This window comes from Xenia sp. Carnegie-2017, unplaced genomic scaffold (assembly GCF_021976095.1).
Source record: "Xenia sp. Carnegie-2017 unplaced genomic scaffold, XeniaSp_v1 HiC_scaffold_22, whole genome shotgun sequence".
Classification (NCBI taxonomy): Eukaryota; Metazoa; Cnidaria; class Anthozoa; order Malacalcyonacea; family Xeniidae; genus Xenia; species Xenia sp. Carnegie-2017.
Window position 1 is genome coordinate 8,548,581 of NW_025813485.1, and position 19,544 is coordinate 8,568,124.

A 19,544-nucleotide genomic window follows, 5' to 3' on the forward strand; every position below is an offset into this window, starting at 1 on the left:
AAGTATATCAGATCGGTTGACTTTTCAAGTATATCGGATCAACTGACTATCGGTTAGGTTGACAAGACACCAGGGAGATAAGACAGGCCATACGGAAAGGGCTTCTAAGATTGTCCATCCTCTCACGTTCACGAGAATTTTGCAAGATAAACAGTGAGCTCATGAAGAAAACTAACGAATTAAAAAGTATAGTGAATTCTCTAGACTGGACGATATTAAATAAATCTCCGAATGTAAATGTAGAAACTGTAGAAACTTAACAGTTATCAACCGTTTACTGACCCACTGCAAGAAACTTAAGAAATTGACTATAAGCGTAGCTTTACCGTATACCCACTAAGAAACTGTCACACCCCTATCATCATACAAACTCTAACACAAAGAGAATTACTAAAGAATGGTCTGGGCTTTTCTATCAAGTAATCTTAAGTCAACCGATCCGATATATTTGCTTATTTCGAACGCATCTATTGCGCCTCAAAGAAAAACTATGCAATAAAGAAGAACATACTCTACTAAGCAATGAATTTGCTCACATGGCACAAAGTTATCATCATACAGACCAACTCCATCAGATCTGAAGTAATATTAATCGAAGAACAATGAAAAATGCGATTCAAACCAGGTAAAGGTAATGGAATAGTTATAGTGGAAAAATAAATTTATAAGAGAATCTGCTATTAATTATTACCGCCAAATTCAAATCTTTTTAAAGATAGAGAGCATACCTCTACCGACAAAAATTCACACATCTTCAAACACTTCGTATCTTCACCTAACTGCAAATTACATTATAAAGAAGCCTGTTTTACAATTCTTAAAGCGGACAAAATCTCTTCCACTCTTAAAATTGAAGAAGCCTTAAATGTAAATAAGTTCAAATCTGAAGTTAATAAGCAGGTTCACCATGTTAACATCTTTCTCAACTTGTAAGTATATGCTATATACATTCAATGTTGTCACTTCACGTATCACCTGCTTTTCATATGATAGTTACTTAATGTAAATAATTGTAACTCTATTACCTGCAAATAACTAATCGAATTTCATATATAGTACAGAACATTCATGTAACATACCTAGCCCATTTGTTCTCACTGGCGATGGCATAAGATTGCCGAAACATGTTTGCTATAAAAAAAAGTTTGTTTTATACATTCAGTTAATAATTTCAATTGTGCTTCTACGTAAATTTTACAAATAATTATGTAGATATCTACAAAAATCTTACTGGGTATTAAGCGACACTTTAGTTTGAGTAAAAATCTTTGTTTTACTTTTTTTGCAATTCGTGACGAACTTTGCAAAACTGTATACAGATTAAATGGAAACTAATGTTCTTAAAAAATAGTTTTGAATTTCAGCTACAATCTGGTATTCTCATTGTCCGCACCAATCTTGTGATAACCTTTCCCATTGCAGGTTTTGCAATCTTCGTGCTTTTTCGCGTTTTTTCCACGAGCAAAATCTTTAATTCTTTTCCATAGAGGAAGCAACGATCCAGTTTTTCCTTCAGGTCCAATCATGGCGAGGACCGTAGTGAACAAAAAGAGGGAATAGAGAATAGAAAGCCCTATCGTACAGAAGATGAAGATGCCAAATTGCTGAAAAAAGATAATCTTTGCTGCCAGCATGAAAACGGACGAGCCTAAAGTTGTGCAAGCTCCGGAGAATACAGAAATACCAACATGACCTAATGTATATTTTACTCTGGTAACTCTGTCTTCATTCTTTAACTCCATGTATCCATCAGCTAAATGAACTACGTAATCAACAGCAAGACCAACGACAAGTGTTAGATTGAGGGATTCGAAGACCCCCAGTTTCCAACCAAGCATTGGTATCAAACCCAATACACCACACGTGACCATAGCAATTGTTATAGTTGCGAAAATGCCGACGATTACATTGGTCGTGGCCAGCACAAGAACAATTAAGGCAAGACCTATACCAATGGCAATGCCTGATATGGCACTATTTACCAAGACCTAAATAAGCATAAAAACATGAAGTGTAATTATATATCAGCATGCTACAATATCCGAAATCGGCATGCAGTTTAAAAAAGCCTTGGCGCTAAAATGTCGGGATTGACTTGACATTTACGTAATTAATAATTTACACGAAAAAATTTCTCATTTCTGATTGATTTTGAGCAGTGCACTTTTCAGTAAATACGGGCAAAAATAGGAATTATCTAGCAGCACAAAAAAGGAAATACCAGTGCATATTTCTATTTAAAAGTACTCCTAATTGGAAGGTTACCCAAAGGAATCATAAAAGCTAATCGAAATTAAACATTTTTAAGGTGAGAAAGATAAATTATTCTAAAAAAAAAAATTAAATTACAAATTGCGTCGGTTTTAAGACATTTCCTGCTGAAACAACGAGCACTGCAGGCTAAACTGTGCGAAAACTACGAGGTGGAAAAAATAGCTAATGAGTACGGCATTGAAAAATAAGAGCAGGTTGTTATTAATAATTTGCCTGCTGAAGAAATGTACGTACGCTGAAATTAAAAATCAACAAAATGGATAAAATTTCTCATGTTTATTACAATAAATAACAACATGGTTTCTCGCGCAGTGTGGAAAACATGGTCTGGTGAATGCTTTTTTCAAATTGCAATTGAAACCCTGCAACAAGTATTGGATGTTGAAAAAATTAACACATATATTGTTGTAGGATATAAACATACAAATAAAAGGCCTTGAGATTTTTATTGTGAGCTGCAGTTGTTATTACGAGAGCATTCTCTGACCAATGTAATACGAAATCATTTTTAGTCAATTCAATCTGCTTATATTTTTGCTGAATATAATTAAAGTTTTGTTTAACATGGAGATTAATTGCTGCGATTTTTCGAGTACTACTTCTTTGGAGGCAAGCAATCTCAACATAAAAGAATTTGCACATTTTTATAGCTTCGTCTAAAAGCATCTAAAAATTCTGATTTAGAAAATCAATGCAAACTATAATACATTTATTGTGATTATCTAGTTCCTCAATTTATAGGAAATATTGTAGGAAATCAACAGAAAAAAATGTAGTCTGTTGTACTTATTGTCGTGGAAAAGGATATTGATGGTTCTAATAGTTTTTATCATCAACAGCAAAAGCTGCAGGATTTCTTAAATGATTTAAGAACGAGAATACAGATAACTCACCTTTTGTACTTTTAACCATTGCCATTCGTTCTGTGCGGAAACGGTTGCTTGAAATCCACTGTTACATGACGATGGCATGTTTCTCATCTACAACAATGCAAAAACAATCATTATGAAAGCCCTTACACAAGAAGAGTTAGCAATATATTGTTATATCAAGTGTTATAACAATATGTATTGATACACTATATATAAATGGTTGTACATGTAGATCGTCCAGGTTAGTAGACTCCCGAGAAGGACTGTTAGTGTTGGTGTCATTTGACATTTCAGCAACCTTAGCGGTAGTCATCTTTTGAGTTAGGTGAGGAGTAAGCGTCAGGTTTGCCGACTTGTTGTCTGGTTCATACGTCATCGTATAATGTGTACGGGTGTGTGGGTGTCAATTGTGTATTGTAACCGTGGAATTGTCTAAAGTAATGTGCTTAATAATTCGTTTGGTTGTATACATATACAGCCATGTAACGATACTCCCGGGTTCAAACTATTCACTTTCTTATTTATTTATATATTATTAGTGTATTGTTTGCACGGAACACATGTTCGATTTGGGAGGCCATGAAGTATTTTTTGTATTATTTTTATAAATATTCTTTGCATGTTATATTTTCTCATTACCTAAAAACAATTAAAAATCAATCGGTTATGGGCCCAGGACGTAGAAAGTCAGTATTTGAGTATAAAAGCATTGTAATGAAAAAAAATTTACAATAGAATTTAAACATGGCCACGTCGGATACTTCGAATAGATTAAAGTGTGCAACATTGAACTGTACAAATAAGCAATCATTGTTGTTCAACACATGAAAGTATATTTAGAAAGCCTATATCTTTTTGGGCATGCAGAAGGGCAGCCGAATTTATGAATGAGAATGCAAATTTCTGAATGAGAATGAGAATGCAAAAGAAGCGTACACATTTATCTGTTTACCCTTTGAACCTAAACAACAGATACAAGTACGCGATACGATAAACTGCTAATAGGCATGAGATAAAATGGATACAAATCAAATGGATACAATCAAATGAGCTAAGATATATGTCTCTATAGGTGATATCTATCTAGCAATAAGATGGAAAAAGGAATTTTGTTGTACTACATATTCATGTTGACGATATTCTCCTATTTTCTAATTTCATTAGAAGGCTGAAAGAAGCGAAGAAACTTATTGCTTTAAAATTCATAGCTGAAGATTGAAATGAAGTGAAACATGTTCTTAGTATGCTGATCGAACGAGACAGAAAAGGAAGAAAATTTACAACTAGTCTTGAAACGATTCAACATGGAGCATTGCAAACCTATTTCAACGACGATAGAGTTTAGGAAACATTTTCAGAGTCTGCCCGAAGAAGAGACCGCGACAAATATCCATCAATAGCAAAAACGTCTGAGATGTTTGACATATGTTACAACAGTAACTCGTCCTCATTTGGAATTGCTATAGTATTCTACTAAAATTTATGTCAAAGCCTGGGAAGGAGTACAAGCTGGTAGCAAGAGTCTTGAGATACCTTAAAGGAGCAATCAATTATGGTCTTGTTTTTGAAAGCAAAGACACAACATGCAAACTGACTGGATATTTAAGTGATGATTGGTCAAGTGATGTGAACTCTAGAAGATCTATATATGGATACATATTTCAGATCAACAAATCGAACATCAGCTGGAGCAGCAAAAGGCAATCTTGTGTTGCGATATCTTCGACTGAGGCTGAGTATGTTGTGGTAAGTTATGCAACACAAGAAATCATGTGGCTTGAACAATTAATAGCGGATCTCGGAATAAGGTAAAATCAGCGATCTACATTAAATGAAGAATATCAGCAATCACTCTTTTTGCAAATCCACGATTCTACAATCAAATAAAGCATACTGATATTGCATACTGATATTGCATATTACTTTGTTCAAGAAAAGATCAACGAAAATTCTCTCACTATTCATTGTATTCAGTACTGTAGAACAAATCAAATGTTAGCCGACGTTTCGACAAAAATTTTACCTAAGTTAATATTTCTAAAATTTCGAGACATTTTAGGTGTCAAAAAAATTTAGTTTACTTGTTGAAGAACGTTTGTAGTTATATGGTGTACATTAAGTAAGAGCGTTAGTCATATGAAGCATTATGTAATGATACACAATATTATTACTTTATGAAGTGTTACTTTCTCGGAGCACATGTTTTGTTTGGGAAGCCATTAACTATTTGTATGAATATTCTTGTATATTGTATTTTCTGATTGCAATAAAACAGTCAAATATCAAATCAGTAGACTTTTCTTGCAAGCTCTATATATCTAGTAAAAATAGGGAAAAAGGACGTAATAAATAGCCTTTAGCAATTGGCGTATAGATTTAAGTGGTATTTTAAATCTAAGCAGATTTAGCGTTGTTATTGCATTGATGTGCAATGATAAATGAATATGTTTACTAAAAAGTCAATCAGCTCTAAAAACTTGAAAATCTCACCTCTTTTTTGACAAATTCTTCCCAATAATCATGAACAACTAGACCTTTTTCGTAACCCAAAACTGCAGGATTTAATGTTGTATTTAAAGCAATTGAAGCATACAAGAGACGATTGCCATATCTATTCCCTGTGTTTTAATTAAAGAAATACGTGTGAGTATGCATGAAAAATGTCATTTCAAATGTAAATCAAGCCAAAATAAAAAAACTTCCCATCACTCTTGCCTACCAGAGAAAAACCAATTTTATGAATTTTAATGAGCAACGTGCGGTATTTTCAGTAAGCAAATAAACAATCTATCAACTCATCTTCACAAAAATTAACTGACAACAATTGCATCACCTAATAGATTTTGACTACTTCTTTGTAAGGAAGATGGATGCACCTGGCCACCAATCAACCTTTCATACTTTTCGAAGTCATACGACGAAGCGAAATTTGGTGAGCCACCATCAGTCAGAAAATAGCCCATACCAACTTCAAAGAATCTGTAGTAGGTATCAGGCAGCGAAACGTTATATAAGTGAGGATTATATTTCATCAAGTTTCCCACCTTCTCTGCGTTCAGCGGATAGCTGAAACTCGTATCTACAGGATATTTCGATTTGTTACTTTCAACCTGAAATGAGTAGAAGAAAAAATAAAGTGTGTTAAGAACACAGCGCTAGTTACCTTATGAAAAGTTTCTGTAAAATGTGATTCCTCTCAAATATCTATCAGAAGAAATATCAATGAACAATTGTAGGTTAACATTATAACCACTACAGACTTAAACAAATTTAGCTCATGTAAAAAATCAAAATACTTTCCGAGGCACATTAACAACGATATGCTATGTAGAATATTATTTTTACCGTTAAATAATCATTCATCCGTTGAAAGATACATTCAATTTCGACTTCCCCTGTGACCTGACTTCTTCGTAACTTCAAATTTTCTTCTTCAAGGCGAGTCAAATTTTTAAACTTTCTGCAAAGTTCCTAAAACGTCAACAAAGATATTTCTCCTGAAACAAATTTTCAAAACAAGTTTGCAAGTTTTATAGTTGAATTCCTACAATCTTTTTATCTTGTTTTCCATCGCAAGTTGTAAAAATACTTATTAAGAAAAATCGTTGCTGTATCGAAATTAATGCTCATATACCTGTTACAAATGTAATACTATATCTGGAAATCTTTCTCAACAGCTTGCAATTGATGATGTTAGTGCATTTTATCTGTAATTGCACTGCAAAAATGTGCAATTGGATTTTTTACAATAACGATAAGAATTCCAAAGCAATGATGTATAAGAAGACATACGCACGGTATTAACGTCACAGAATTTACTGTTTTCAAATTACAAATGAACGGCGAAATTACTTCATAATTTACCTGAACTTAAAGTAAATGGTTTGAACCCGGGAGTACCGTTACATGTTTGTAAATGATGATCGTCCAGGTTAATAAAGTCCTGAGAAGGACTGTTATTGTTGTTGTTGACTGACGTTTCGACAACCTTAGCGGTAGTCATCTTCAGAGTCAAATGAGGAGTAAACGTCAGGTTAGCCGTATTTGTTATCTGCTTCTTACGTCATTGTATTGTGTGTACAGGAAATGTGTATTATCATTGTGGATTAGTGTGAAGTGAAATATTTTAATTTTAGTTGTGATGTGTGATTTAGGTGTGATGGTTTTAGTTGTAATGTGTGGGTGTGAATTGGGTATTGTCATTGTGAATTAGTGTGAAGTGTAATGTTTTTAGTTGATCGTTTGTTTGTATTGTAAATAAGTCGTTTGTAAGGTGCCGGTAATTGCTGTGATCTGTTCAAGGGGGTTTGTTTCAAGTTGGTATACCAACTTTCTAATGTAAGCCGTTGTCTATAGTCAGTACTGTAAGTGATGCATTTTGCCGAGTCCCAGTCAATGTTGTGCTTTGTGATTCGGTGAAGTTCGGCAATGTGATTAGTTTTGTCTTGTTTCTTAGTAGCTCGTTTGTGCTCAGTAAGACTTATGTTTAAGTTCTTGCCAGTTTCCCCGATATAGGAGGTCAAAAACACGTTTGAGATAGTTGTTTTCGTTTTGTAGAGCGTCCGGTGAATCACATATGATTTGTGCACGTCTTGTTAATGTTCTGATTGTGGTGGCTTTGTGTGATGTAGGGTTGTAAGATGATTGGTCTAGTAGTCGGTCAGTATGTGTTGGCTTGCGATGAACTGTTGTCCGTAGTTTTTTTAATGAAAGTTTCAGTGGATTGTAGCTTGTGTTTTGATTTGTTTGTAAGTGGTTGCAGTATGTCAGTCAAGTACTTTGAAAGTTCGTAAGTAGGCGAACCACAGAATGAAACAATTGGTCGCATGGTATTTGTAGTTTGTGAAGTTTTGGTAGTCCGTATAGTCTGGGTGGTCGTGGTACTGAACATCTGAGTCGATAGTAAATACATCAGTACCAGATGTTCAGTACAATCAAAACATTGACAAGACGTGCACAAATCATATGTGATTCACCGGACGCTCTACAAAACGAAATCAACTATCTCAAACGTGTTTTTGACAAAAACAACTATAACTATGACTTTATCAAACGCAACACTTACAAACCCAACGAACCCAACGAAACGAACAACCCAGTGACAACAGCAACGATACCTTACATCAAAGGTACGTCTGAGACTATCTCGCGTATCTTACTACCATACAACATACGTGTCGCACATAAACCAATCACAACGTTACGACAAGAACTAACGAACATAAAGGACAAAGAACAACCCAACAAACGACAAGGTGCAGTTTACAAAATAAACTGCTCCGACTGCCACGCCTCCTATATCGGGGAAACTGGCAAGAACTTAAACATAATACTTACTGAGCACAAACGAGCTACTAAGAAACAAGACAAAACTAATCACATTGCCGAACTTCACCGAATCACAAAGCACAACATTGACTGGGACTCGGCAAAATGCATCACTTACAGTACTGACTATATACAACGGCTTACATTAGAAAGTTGGTATACCAACTTGAAACAAACCCCCCTAAACAGATCACAGCATTTACCGGCACCTTACAAACGACTTATTTACAATACACACAAACGATCAACTAAAAACATTACACTTCACACTAATTCACAATGACAATAGACAATTCAAACCCACACATTACAACTAAAAACATCACACCTAAATCACACATCACAACTAAAAATAAAATATTTCACTTCACACTAATCCACAATGACAATACACGTTTCCTGTACACACAATACAATGACGTAAGAAGCAGATAACAAATACGGCTAACCTGACGTTTAAGCGCGGGCCACACTATCGTCGAAATGCAACGAATTTCGTGACGAGTCGCTCGTCAACGACCCGTCGTGACGAGTACTTGTGCCACATTGTAACGATTTTCCGTACAAGCATGGACGATTATCAGCGCAAAAAGAAACTTCTATTATTGAAGAGAAAAATTCTACTGCTTCTAATTTCTGCAAAACGACGTACATACAAAAGAAGGTTCTGGGTACATCCCATAAATAAAAGGCGAGAAAGAGAAGGGCTTGTATGACACGTTGTTGCAAGAGCTTCGTCAAGCTCTATTGGTCGCAACTTTCAGTTCCCGAGCGACATCCTTCTAATTATTTTCCTTTATATTGCGTGTATCTTTATAGTCAGGATGAAATTTGTCCCACAAACATCGCCTCTCTCTCACTAGCTCAATTAATATTTCTTGCCAATCCGCCATTTTGCCACAGCACAGTGAAAGTAAACATTAGTCATGTGATTTTTCTTGTCCAATCAGAGTAGATATGCAACAATTACTCGTCACTCGTTGACGATTTCGGTGTGCATGCTCAACGGCGACGAATTCGTCCATATCGTCATATTTTCTCGTTGACGAGCGACTCGTCACGAAATTCGTTGCATTTCGACGATAGTGTGGCCCGCGCTTTACTCCTCATTTCACTCTGAAGATGACTACCGCTAAGGTTGTCGAAACGTCAGTCAACAACAACAAAAACAGTCCTTCTCAGGACTTTATTAACCTGGACGATAATCATTTACAGACATGTTACCTGAAGTTATTCCTAAATAGGAAAATAAAGACATTAAGAAGACCTAGTTGAGGCAGTTGATGTATTTAGCAAAATGAAAAGAAAACGCCCGGTTTTCCAATGTTGATTTGAACTTCGCTTTTGATAAAACAATTTCAACTAAAATTGATCAGCCATTAATTGCTTGTTTATTCTGTCAGCAAATTACATTCTAGCACGTGACTTAAACTAGCCATTACGATTTCTTCAATCCTAAAGATTGTAATGCGTGATAGCGTAACATCTTCACTATTTTAATTTTCCAAAACACCTTAGTTTGCAGGAGAAAATGGGAAATTTTCAGATTTATCATATAAAACAAATACATTAAATTCAACCGTTGTATTTGCAGTTATAGGTACACGGATAAGATGTACGTCATTCGTGATAAGAACAAAAAGTTATCACTTGCCTCGGCGACGACGTTTTTAGTTCTTATTACCCATGACGTCATACCTGAGTATCTATAACTGAACAGACAACGGTTAAATGTAAATATTATGAATAACACAATTTGATGAAAAGCAGTGAAACTCTAACAAGCTACTTTGGATTTGAAAAACATGGCAGGTCCTGTGAAGAAAGATTTCCATACCTACAATTGTTAGAACTTTTAAAAGAATAAAAACACGACAGAAAATATCATTTTTTGTTAATGCTTAACAAGCTAACTCAAAACACATATGCAACGTATACTATTAATTGTGTCTAACTTCGAATAAGCACAATGTAAGTTGACATACCAAAACAGCATTTTGACAGGGAGGTGAATTAAGATCAAAGCTTTCGTCAAATACAGTTTCCCTTCACATTCAAAATCGGTATGATGACAGTCACTACGATCTTGCTCCTTTAAGCCCCAAATAATGTTAACTATAATAACATTGTCTTCTTGACTTGGACGAAAGGCATCTTTGGACAGTGACCGAGCTCGCCCCCAGTTGGTGTTATCTGACCAAGGATTGATCTAAAGTTTAAACAATGTTAATGAGAAAATCTTTCAATTGTCTGTTGAGTTTACACTTGAAATATGATGAGTAAACGAACTGAAAGGATAGTCTGACAGCTACGAAATTCCTATAAAGATCGAACAAGATTTCTAATCTTTGGAATTAATTATCCATTGAAGGTCACATGTCAATCGATACTAGTGTCATATTCATAAAGCAATAAATGTTTTCTTTCACAATAGTACGAATACGACTACAAGCAAGAAATTTCCCCGTGTAAGGGAATGGCACAAGGAAGTTTGTTGTTGCTGTCGCTTCTTCAAAATGTTGTTTAAGTTGTAAACAAACGACACCAACTTTTGTGAAACAGCTACGCCTTTATTTGTCAATAATAATGTCAATGTATCGGTAATAATGATTTTGCGACAATAAAGGACTCTTTACAGAAGAAAATTTTCACTTTTTTTTGCATTTTATAGACTATATAATTGCAGTATTTTACTGTTTGTATGCAATTCACTTTGCATCCGAGATGTGTGGAAGTTTTGCTGGTCAGACTTTTGTTTTAATTGTACATCTGCGCTTAAAAAAGTTGTTGAAGTATAGCCCATATCATCCAAAGAAGTATTCTTATCTAGCTAATTTCTGACGCAATCAAAAAAATGTAACTATTTTCATTGCTTTAACAGACATTGGCTACGAGTTTTCAAAAAACGTCGTACCCAGGTTGATGATGGCTAAGGCCCCGTTTGCACTATACCGGATTGCTATCGTAGCAGGTTGAATATTCTTTATATTAAAAAGCAGTGAAATTGTTCAACGTCAGAAACACAAGCAAATAGACTAAATCTATCAGCTTAATAGGCTTTTACTCTGAACAGTTTCCCCATGAAACCAAAGGAAGATGTCGTGATCGGCGAATCCCTTATAGTGTAAACGCAGCCTAAGTTTTGTTGTCATAATCACAACAATGTTTTCACGCCAAAATGACGTAATTCGCAGTAGTAGTCGTACTCGCTAAAGCTCCCGATAACTTCTATACTGCACTGACGATATACTTATATAAGATTTTAAGATCGATGCAAAATACAAGCAAAGAATAATCGCTAAATAAATAACTATACCATACCTGTTCAGTATCGGGCTCTAGCTGAGATGCAAAACCAATGGACACAGACAATATTACTGTAAATGAAAAAAGAACAACCCAACGGGTGATTTTATGGGTGACAACGTACTTGACGAACGTTTCCTCGAAGAAATAAGCGATACGTTGCGATATCGTTCTACTTTCTTGATCTTCCTCAACATTTTCCGTACTTTCGTTGATTTTCCATGGTTTAAAGCTGCACATCGGCCAACAGAAGCATTTGCCATTTCTATCTCGATGATGCATCATTATCACAGTTGGAAAAAACAAAATAACCGAGAGGTAGTTCACAATTATAAGGATTGCTGAGAAGAGTCAAAATGATGATATTGCTAACAGTGGCGATGTAACATTGGACAAAAAGGCCATCATTGTCGTAAATGATGTAATAAGTGTGGCTTTAGCTGCTCTTTTGTAAACTTTACTTAAACGCTTTGCAAGGGTTGGGTGCAAGGTGTTTTCAGACTGTTTCCAGGAGTCAATGAACACGAAGACATCATCCGCACCGATCCCGAGGACGATAAAAATCGATAAAACGTGAAAAATTCCGAAGTATCTGTAGTCAAAAAGGATTCGGTAAATTAGATTGGCAATATTAAAACTAGAAACTACACAGAATATCCCAAACGCAGTAATCCACAGTGATCCAGTCTGCAGCCACATGAAGATAAATATAAACACAAAACTAGCCACGGCTAACATCATATCAAGCACAACTTGCTTTACAATGGCATCATTTCTCAAAGCACGATTTGTATAGACAAAATCCAGTTTTCCAACACCGTCTTCATATTTTCTCTCCAGCTTTGACGCAAGTACGTCCACAATTCGCTTATCTATTTTTTCTTCTTGGTCTTTGTCGCGATCGTCGGTGTTGTTAAAGCCTTCGATGGGCCAACCAAAATACACAAGTGTTCGAGTAAATTTTGAACGAGCTTTACTTGGCTCAATCAAAGAGTTTTTCCCGAGATGAAAATTCAAAATAGCCCTGCTTAGACTTGTTCGTTGTGCAGTATTAAGGACTGCAGATATGTTTTCAAAATCTGGATCATAAAGAGTTGGGTCAATCTCCCGGTACAATCCATCAAAGAACCGAAGAATGGATAAAGGTTTCTTACAAGAACTTGTCAAATTGTTGTACTCTAATTGACAAAGTTTGTTTTGGTAATCAGTATTGTTAAATAATTCGTCTTCAAGCTGTTTTATACTCAACAAATTCTCTTTGGTAAATACATTCCCTTCATCTTCATAATAAAGGGTTAACGGCTGATATTCTATAACTCTCTTATTCTGATTCCCAACCAGGTTTACGACTGAAGGGTCATCTCTGACATAAAGCCAAGCGTCTGTTCGAAGTTTGGTTGAATCGTCCCCAAGATCAAGTGGAAGTTTTTCGAAGTTGATCGGAACAATATCATAACCAGCAGCTAGCAAGATGCATGTAAGTAATATCATAAGCAGGTGGGCGCCAAGGGTTATGCCTTAATGAACGGAAAAAATAATAGTTTAACAATATGTACAGAATTTATTTTAATCTTTTCTTTAAGAAATATTACTCCCATCATTGTTTAACTCACTTGAAAGAAAAACTCATTCATGCCGGAAATCATCGAAAGCATTATTATGATACTATTGATTCTTCAAACTTTATTTAAAAAATGGCCTGCATGCGTGTAGGAAAGCGCTTAAAACTGTCACTATTTCATTGATGCTCATAAAGTACCGGGGAAGAAGCTATAACCGCAGCCAGCATTTTAATAATACATACAGCATTGTGTTGCACAACGAAGTGACACAACATATTTTTTAATCCCTATACTGTGACGCGTCATCGCTATTGTCGTTTGCTTGAAGCTTACAAAAAATTGTGCTTTCCCGTTCCAATTGATGCACTCTATGGACGAGAAGCCTGAACCGTGAAAACATTCATGGGTAAGAATGATTAACTCTTTGTTTGGTTATTTCTTTATTTTTGTGTTTGAAATTTACTATTCTGTTTTGCGTAGCACAATATTAAATTAAATGACACTAGCTGCACCTGAAAAATGTTGACGAATCAATACATAAAAAAATTACTTTGCTCAATTAGCTATCGCTTGATAAACATTACAAAACTAAATAGGGGCAGCGACGTTTTCCTTTTATTATTCTGTGGCATCTACTAAAAACACACTACAGGCGTATTTATTTTTTAACCGGTGGCGGATCTAAAGGTATATCAAAAAAATTACTGCAGCACATTTGGCATATATTTACTTTTCTAAGCCCTTAGAGGCAAATCAGATGGTAATTCTTTAGAAATTCAAAACCAATAGGGTTTTTCTGAAAGTACTTTGAATTTGAAATTGAGGAGCTACAATTTATTTTGATGAACGCTTGATCCGCTTCCGTAAAAACCATGGCAAAGATAAATAGTGTGTAGTAGAATAAATAATGTATTCTTTGGTTGCAATCAAGTGCTGGGTGTTTCAAACACAGAGTTCACTTTGTTTGAGCAGTCGGTGCTGTGCATGATTGTTTCATATTCTTTTGTATTAGGACACGAACATAGCTGAAATGGGAACTATGAATTTGTATTGTCTAATATTGGTTATATTTCCGTGCTGACGACAACTGTAACAACACTAATCCTACGGAAAATTCAATTGACGTAAATTCTCGAATTGTAACAAATCTTTTGCGATTTACCAAACAACAAAATCCCCAACCTGCTGGAGTCTACAATAGCATTGACAATTATTTGTATCAGCCTCAAACATGGCTGACGTAAGTAAAATCAATACCCCTCCAAAAAAATGCTTATGTTGCATGTGACATAAGATAAATATTGAAGTCCGATTTTGTTTCTAAATTGATTGCTTATTGTCCTTTAGAGTGATAGTCCCGAAGAATATCGTGTGATATCAATATTGCAATATTGCCTTTCCATAGAAGGGAGAAAAGATGCGTTTCACGTTCAGTCAGTATCACTGACTAAAAACATTCTGCATACTGAACTGTGGCAAAGACAAAAGTTGCGTAAAGTGCGTATAGAAGGGATGAATTATTTAATCACGTCCGATTTGCATCATTTCCCACGCATCCTTTTACATCACTACCTGTGAGGAATTTCCGATGATTTGGTGGGCAGTTGCTAAAACTAGGACTAGACTTTGGAGTATGGACAGTGGACTATTGACTATATTAGAGTGATTTAGTAAACACGATGTTTTGTCTAAAGCCTGGTTCTCATATAGTCGTCCGAGTCGTTTCAATCGTGCCAAAATTTCACAGACGACCCGTGCAACTGTATGAAAACATTTCAAAGGCGATCGGGATGACCTCAAATGACTCACACGACTAAAACGACCAGGGTCGCTTTGATAGAACTTTGATCCATCCGGACGACCGAAATGACCATTGAGAAATGCAAGCAACCTCATTATGGGTCAAAACGATTTGAAGAAGCAAATAACTAGCTAAAAGACTTTGTCTTTGATAAACAGCAGCTGCCATTTCTTAATGTTTTGCGAAAAAATTAATTAAACAGTCTCTCGGCAGCGCTAGTATGAATATATGAGAATTCCATAGCTTGATCGTCCCAGTCGTTTTGAAAAACAACGAAACAACTCGGAACGACTCGGATGTATCGAGCGACTTAATGAGAACCAGGCTTGAGACGTCATTAAATTTTTGCAAGGGATCTGGCTCTAGACGCACACGTCGTAAAGTATTTGTGATTTAGTAGACCTTTTGTAGGACTTCGTCAAAGAATAGCATGAAACAAGTTTTATCCATTTAGGCATTTTTCCTGCTGGAACGTTTTTTCCAATCATTTTAAACTAATTTTTTGATATAAATATATACTGCAGTATATTCATAAATTCATATTTTACCATACTGAGTAAAAGCAAAATCATCGACATACGGCTGTTTGACTAAAATTGTATTGACTCCGAGGAGACCTCCTAAATTAGAGCAGACCCCGCGTTGCTTATTTGTTTGTTTGTTTGTTTGCAAAACAAGTATTTCTTAAATGAATATGTTTAGGCCAATATAATCTTTTGAGATGCAAATATCACGGACAATTCCTTATTTTTGTCCAAAAATTGAATTTGTTTCAGCCGTCGTCGATACGACGTCAAATTGTATGTTTTCACGTCGTAGTCGTCAACACGACTGCCGGCGAAGAGTGAAACGGAAGTAAAAGGCGCATGCACGCCATTTTCACGACGTCTTAGACGAAACGCCGTGTTTGCGAAATCACTATACTGACTATATTCGTGGATTACAACCAAACTCCAGGGAATTATCGAACAATGTGGCTTGTCCACCACGGCTGGTGCCGACAATTACCTTAATAAAATATTCTTTTTCTATAATTTCTTAATAGCACTATATATATCAGGCATTTCAAGTGAAAGACAAGTTTTTTTAAAGTAAACATGTTTCGGAGTGCTTATGCCAACAATATATTCAACTTGTAAATAATTCCATCATCTATAGTAGTTCGATACACTCTCACTTTAATAATATAAATAAAACTGTAAATAGATAACATAGTCATTCCTTGTACTGAGAATGGCATAAGCATGCCGAAACATGTTTACTTTAAAAAAACTTGTCTTTCACTTGAAATGCCTGATATTCTTTTCTATATGACCACCAACATGGCGGCCGTGACGTAACATACAATCCCCCTGTAGGCCGTGGGATGAGCATTTCATGTTGCACCCCTCGCGAGGCTACATACTTTTTATGTAGGTAGATGATAACCTCTTTAACCTGAATCCGTTGCTCCCTAACATAAACAGGTGAGAAATTGAAAGAAATCTTCCCTTAAAGTTTGCGATTTACGTGCTTCGATAAATACAACTTGCCATTTTATGTGCCATGAACGCATGCGCACACTTAAAAGACCCGTACTACGCACGCGCAATTAGCATAGATGGGGTTTCTCTAAGGATCCCCCTTGTTTTCCCTTAAATTCTCATGTTGAAAAAAGAGAAACGTTAAAAAAATCTTTATTAAAGGCTGTCAGTTGTTGGGTTAAAATACTGTTTTATTAACTGCTTATTGTCACATAGATAGATAGATAGATATAACGTTTAATAAATCAATAATTGCACTCTTGTCGACTGAATTATATTAGCAATACATGTTTGCAAGGTGAAAAATCCATCTTTATCAAACATGACGGAGAATATATAAATTTGCCAAGGCTCACAAAGTGACATAACGACATTGTTGCGTTAATATTTTATAATAACCTGTTTTTTTTAAAGTATTTCCTCTCAAGCATTAGGAAACATTCAGTTTTTGGCGAATACAAAACTTTAAACCGTATAAAGAAGCTCTTATAATTCTAAACAATGTACTATACACATTACCTAAGAAGCTATGTGCAATAGTTATCAAAGTTTATCAGAAATGCTTAGTATAACAATTTTTATTGTGTTTATAACACCGCACTGTCATTGGTCATGACCTGCTAAAATTATAATTTAAATATTTATGAAGTACAATTTCCGTTTCACTTAAAACAGGATGTAATTACAATTAGCGTTTCATTGGATAAACATATCAAAGTGAATAAAATGCATAAATTCACAAAATTAGCGTACACAAGTAACACCTTTTAAATGGCGATTGCTAACACAATTTGCTTACGGTGCTTCTTCATGTTAACAATCATATTTCGATTCCGTTCTGTATAGTATCGTACAAATCATTTATTGTAAATAGTTTAATTACTTTTCACCAAACTTTTCATCGACTAAAGCAATGTTTCAAATCAAGGTCATTTTAAGATAGAAAACTTACCAAAAGCCAAGCGATGATGATTTACAATATAGAGACAATATCCTAAGGAAGTGTCTTCCTCGTCTTCATTTTTAAAACCTCTGCTCTCATACACCCCATTGAACGGTGAATTTTTTGCTCCACTTGTCTTCTCTAAGCCGTTTATCTGAATGGCGGTATCGTTGTTATAAGATTGCTGCGCGACACTGTTATCTAGTCCAAGTTCAGTTTCATTCATTTTCAATTTGATACTGCGTACAAGTGCTTTTCAATTATTTCTAAGGTGTCTGATCTTACTTATGTTCATGTCTTAGTTGCAGAGTCATTATTTTTGTGACGTCAACCCAACACACGCCTACTCTCAGTGCGTCAGCAGCAAAGTGGGGGTTTTGTTTGATACAACATTTACTGTAATATAACAAAGAATAACGGAATCACAAACGACGTGAAGTATGAGATATATTTTCTATAGGTCAGATAAGAAGGGGGTTCGGCCAAAGGATCCACAATAATATTGACTGAAATACCAAGCTGACTATCGATGTATTGTTGAGGTTCAATATGAGTTCATATTTTCAAAGTCAGCTATTTCAAAAATAATTTCAACAGGCAATTTTACAGTTGAATTGCGTTTGTATACAAATCATTCTTAGCTAGAGCCAAATCATTCCTTTTCGTTTTGTTGACGATACATCGTCTAGCGTAGATTCATCGCAAGTTTCTGAGCTAGAAGTCTCCTGTAGACTCAGGCTAGAGTTCTCGAAAGAACTAGAGCCTACAGTCGTTCTACTTGACTCAGAAAGATGAGTAAGAAAAGCAGTAAGCTCTCTTTCGCTTGTGGCAGTATTACCATGTTGTCATGTGTGTGACTACTAAGACCAAAATGCAGCTCGCGCTTCTCCTATTTGACGTAATAATACAAGTTGTCTATTAAAGTATCAAGAATGTTTATTGCACATTATGTAATTCGTATTTTGTATATACGAATATCATTTATCGTTGTATGCTGTTAATATGACCAGAATGTGCTGCGGTAATAACCATAAATTGTAAGATTTTGAACAAAACTTGTTGTGCGCTACGTTACTTCTGATTACCGAGACTTTTTGACATTTTTCCCTAATAATTTTGTCTGTTATGCGTTTATAACCTCTAGTTTTTTATTGTTTGCTTGTCATAAATCTAATGCTATGAAAGTCATTTTCGACTACTGTTTTCTCCTGTTTTGCAATTCAGCCACGTTGGTGGCGGTCTATTATATACATATATTTATTTCATGTACGCAGTTGTGTTCAAGTGCATGCCGACGTGGGAGAGCCGCTCGTCATCTTAAGCTCAAACAGAATAACTGGTTTCCAAAATTTTTAATTCGAAGTGATTTTTAATACTCCCACAGACATTAAACATAGACAAAAGTTATGTGACGACATTCTGTTTATTCAAAACGTGGTGCGATTGTTTTTCTTGTTACTTTGTTTTAAAACGCACATATTAAAGCGTGCGTTTGACGAACAAGCCAGAACAGAAACATATGCGCTAGCAGCGCTACTGCTTGTTTGCATCTGTATTAACCAGTATTATAGAAATCATTCAACGTAAACAATTATTTTGCATTCTTTGATACATGATCAAAATGCTTTCATTGAACCTCGTCAATGAGAAGCTTGTCACACAATTGTAACGCAGGGGGTTTTGTCAAATATCTATCACAAATTTTTTATTATAAACATATTTCAACTTACATTAAGTCATATTTAGCATAAGAACGAAGTAAAGTATTTACAATTTGAAACAATTGTAAGTACATTAACAATCAGACAAAGACTTTACTTTATTGCAAACCCTTCCTCGTGAAAAAACGAAAACATTGTAGTCAATATTCCCAACGACGAAAAAAGGCTTAGAAAACAAATTTCTTTGGACACATAAGGAGAATATGTCAAAATA

General features: G+C 35.3%; 1 pseudogene; it reads right to left on the reverse strand.

The window, feature by feature from the left end:
- Window positions 1-889: 889 nt before the first annotated feature.
- LOC124446143 lies at window positions 890-17,877 on the reverse strand (annotated as a pseudogene).
- Window positions 17,878-19,544: the final 1,667 nt, after the last annotated feature.